Below are 4414 nucleotides of genomic sequence, written 5' to 3'. Positions count from 1 at the left end.
GTGCCGCCGCCGCGCACCGAGCAGCGGGACCGGGACCCGCCCGCCTGCCCCGCCCGGGGCCGCCCCCGGCCGCCGCCGCCGCCAATCCCGGCCCGGCCCGGCCCGGCCCCCCCGGGGCCGCGGGGAGTTTTTTTTGTTGTTGGGCTCGAGTTATTTTAATTATTTTTTTTCCCCTCCTTTCCACGAAAAACTGTCTCAACTTTGATGAACTTTCTGGTTTCGACTTTCTTAAAGGGCCCGCCGGGCTCTGAGCTCGCGGCGGGGCCAGCTGCTCCTCCCGGCCATCCCCGGGTCGGGGGAATGTTGCTGAGCCCCGCGGGGGTCCGAAAGCCCCGAGGCAGCATCTTTGTGACACCCCGATGAGAGCTCCGAGCCCCATGAACAGCAGCCCTGGGAGCTCAGGATGGGGGTCCTGTAACTGCAGGACAGCAGCCCTGAGCTCCCGGGTAGTAGCCCCAAAGTCCCCCCATAGCAGCCCCCAGTACCCTGGAGACAGCAGCCCAGTTCCTTCTGCCAGGGCAGCCCTACATCCATCCCCACAGACATCGGTGGGTGCCCGGAGCAGAGCCCTGTTCTTAGGCTTGGGAGGAGGAGCAGGATTCAGGCATAGAATCATGGAATCTCAGAATGGTTTGGGTTGGAAGGTACCTTAAAGATCACCTCATTCCAATCCCCAGCCATGGGCAGGGACACCTTCTACTATCACAGGTTGCTCCAAGTCCCATTCAACTTGGCCTTGAACACTTCCAAGGATGGGGCAGTCACAGCTTTTCTGGGCAACCTACACCAGGGCCTCACCATCCTCACTATCCACCTCCAACCAGCCTTATCCTAAAGGACAGCCCATGGTTGGGTAACATGAGCAGAAAATAGAATACATGGCCCATTCCTGCACTCTGCATCCCCCACCTTGGTCCCTGTGTGAGGCAAAGGTGTAAAACTGCAAGAGTTTGGGGTCAACCTATGAAGTGGGAGATGTTCAGGGATCTGAGCCCTGTTATCTTAACCAGCATTGCTTGTACCCAGTCCTTGCTGCTTCCCCAGCACCGAGGACAGGTGAAAGTGAGGGGAAGTGTCAGCCCTGCCCTGCCCAAGGGGTCCCAGAGTCCCCTGGGCTGCAAAAGAAATGAGTGCTCCCTGTCCTCTTCTGGCCCTGGCTGGAGACACCTGTGCTGTCCCCCCAGAACTGAATGTCGCTTCAAAATCCTGGCTCTGTGATCATTTCCTTCCAGCAGGAGCTCAGGGATATCATTTTGCTCATGTGCATGTTGTGAAGAGGTGTGAGCCTCTCTGGGGACAACCACAGACGATTTCCCCACCACACCTGGGTCCACTGCCCTGTTCAAGCCCCAGCCTCTGACTCCATTCACCACCTGGTTACAAAATGAAAATGTAACCCTATAAACTCAGCTGTCCCCATGCACAAGCATTATCCAGCACAACCCATGGTGCTCTGCAGCCTCTGCCAGAGAGACAATGCAAGGAACACCATCACCAAGGTGGTGCCCACAGTCAAGTGCTTGTCGGGGGCAAGTGGTTCCATTGCAAGAGGTGTGTTGGAGGAGAGGAAACATCCTCCTGGGAGCATTGGCTTTATGTTTCCTTGCTTTCGAGGTTAAGGCTTTCAGCAGTAGCAGCTGTCTGCACGCAGCAGGGCGGGTTTGTGTACGGAGTCCTCACACAGACAGCGGCAAAGCCACCACTTCTTTTTCCAAGGCTTTGTAACAGGCTGCTAAGCCAGAGATCCCTGCCAGGACCCGCACAAGGGGAGAAAACCCTCACTCTTTAACTAAAAAACTGCACTTTATTTATTTAAAATGTTGTCCTATGGAGTGGTCTTTTGGAGGACTTCACACACCAGCCCTGTACACAACAGTGAGAACCCCTCAGTTCATCCACAGAGCTCGGCATGGACAGATCTGCAGCAGAGCAAGGGCTTTCCCTGATCTTCAGGGTTGCTGTGCTTCCCCATAACTTCATTCCCAGCATAAGGCTGCACAGGAGTAACTAGGAAGAGCATTGCCTGCCATGCCACAGAGACTCCAAGTGAACCCGCCCTGATGAAGACCAGGAATATTTGCTTCCTGTGCTAATTAAGCAAAACCCAGCATAACCTTGCAGCTCCTTCTCTGTGTTTAGGTTTGGTGTTTTACTTTCTACAGACTTTGAGTCCAGAGCCTGCGGCCAGAGGAGGAAGGCACAAACGGGTGGACTTCAGAAGCAGCAGCAGATTTTCACCAGACTCCCAAGGAAGCCACACTGCACACACATGTAGGGGAGACGTGCTGCTTCTTCCACAGCAGGAAAACCCCAGCCACAAGCAGAAGAGCTGCTGCGTCCATCACACTGGAGTGATGATGGTGGGTCTGCCACATCACTGCTGCACTGATGGCCACAAGCTGTGGTTTATTCTGTAGGCAAGTTCATCCCACTGGGCTAGAAGAGCAGCATCCTCCTTGCATGCTTACCCCTCAGAGCTGTGTGTGGTGTCAGCATCCCTACATCCCAGCATCTTGTGGCTCATCATCCCTTTGATGTCCCAATAAACATCACACCCAGGCAGACTCTCCCCTCCCAAAGTGCTGAGGCACAGCAACATATGCTTCAGCACATGGAGCCCTTGATGGTCCAACCAGCTGTGTGGGGAGATATTCCTGCCCCTGGGAACCCAAAGGGGTGGACACGTGAACCAGTCACTGCTACCAGCTTGTACAGGTGAGCCAGTCCACCAGAAAATGGTGATGTCTCTGCAGAGGTTTTGGCTGACAATTCTCTCCACTTCCATATGGAAATGCTCAGCTTTAAGTGTGCAGTCAGAAGCCACACCAGCTGAACCAGTGCAGAACCAAGCAACACTCTGGTTTGACCTTGCTTACCCACGTCTCACAGTGATGTATTTTTACACCAACACTTTTTCCCCTGAGGCCCCTTCCACATCTGGCTCTGCAGTCTGGCCAAGATTTGCACCATAGCCTTTCCTTGCCATACTACATCCATGGAGATGTGCTGGTTAGAAGAGCAGAGGTAATGCTGTGATGCATCCACCTCTCCCACATCAATTCCACAACAGGGTGGACAAGCTGGCAATGAACCCTGTGACAACGTCCCACACAAGCAGCTCCAACGGTGCAGTCCTGCCTGCAAACAATGGGAACTACGGTGCCTCACTAAGGAAAAGGAGTGAGGTGCTCACAACCAGCAAGCAGGTGTTAGAAAGGGGTAACAAAGTACTTGGGATAGAAACAGATCAGAATCAGCTGAGAAATTGAGGTAGGACTTGAAATAACAACCAGCTGTGGACAATCTTGTGTTTTCACACAGTTTCTCAGCTTTACATTTTCTCACTCTTCAACAAGCAGGTGACCAGCTCACCAGTTAACCAGTTAAGGTGATAATGGAGGGTCGTCTCTCTCCAGCTGGGCTCCTGCATCTGCTGCTCACTCTGCTGCCCTGTGCTCCCAGGCCTCATTCATCCACCTGTAAAGAGGCCATGAATTTCATTTTGGGGATCATGGTAGTTGTCATAAGGGATATCTTGGGCCCCTGTTTCTCCTGACCCCACTGCAGGTGGTGCCACACACTTTGGATGAGGTGCTGGATAGCTTTTACTGCTTCTCACTACTTATCTGGGACAACAGCTGAGCACTGGCACTTGTCTAGGGCAGGGAGAACACTCCCATGCCACTTCCAGCATTTCTGAGGTATGGGGAAGGGAAGGGAGAAGTTCCTCTGCTTGCCACTGGTGCCAACTTTTCTTCCTCCTGTCCTTGCCCATGAGGCCCCACATCTCCCTGGCCTGTGCCAGCCAGCACTGCTCTGCTGCTCTCCTCCATCCTCCATCCATTCCAGCTGCTCTTGCCTCATGCCCTTAGTCTTTCTGGTTAATTACTCTGGACTGGGATTTGCAACGCTGGCTGGGAAGAGGCCACCAACCATGGGACATGGAGGAACCCTGATTTCCAAGCAAGCAGTGAGACTAGCCGACCCCACTGTCATAGCTGAGACCACTGATGGGCACGTGCAAGCTGGGTGCTGGTGTCACTGAACACTCTTCACAGGACCTCAGGTGAGTTTTCAGAGACCTCTCCAGCCACAGGCAGGTGAAAGCTTTAGGGCTGAGGTGCTGTTTTTTGTATGGATTGTCATCCAAACATCTGTAGATCTGTTGTAGTGATGGTGGGAAGGGATCTTGGGAGTCTCCCATCCAACATCCTGCAGGACTGTCACCAGCACCAGGTCAGGTTGGTCCTTCCTTGAAAATGCCTAAGGATGGAGCAACCCCACCTCTCCAAGTGTCCATCCCAAGGCTGCACCATCCAGCAGGGAAGGAGTCTTCCCTAACACCCAACCTAACCTTCCTAAGCCGCAACGTGTGGCTGCTGCCTCATGTAACATCATCTGCCACTATCAAGGG

The 4414-nt window shown here is 53.8% G+C and overlaps 1 protein-coding gene across 1 annotated transcript in view; it reads right to left on the bottom strand.

Moving 5' to 3' along the window:
• Positions 1-3305: 3305 nt before the first annotated feature.
• ZNF609 (zinc finger protein 609) overlaps positions 3306-4414 on the bottom strand; it is a 96173-nt gene continuing 95064 nt past the window's right edge. The window contains exon 11 of the transcript XR_010433733.1: positions 3306-3477. The gene's annotated coding sequence lies outside the window, so the exon portion shown is untranslated. The remainder of the gene's footprint in view (positions 3478-4414) is intronic.

This window comes from Pseudopipra pipra, chromosome 12 (genome assembly GCF_036250125.1).
Source record: "Pseudopipra pipra isolate bDixPip1 chromosome 12, bDixPip1.hap1, whole genome shotgun sequence".
In the NCBI taxonomy this organism is placed as follows: domain Eukaryota; kingdom Metazoa; phylum Chordata; class Aves; order Passeriformes; family Pipridae; genus Pseudopipra; species Pseudopipra pipra.
The sequence above is the reverse complement of the archived record's forward strand: the minus strand, read 5'-3'. Positions and strand labels throughout refer to the sequence as shown.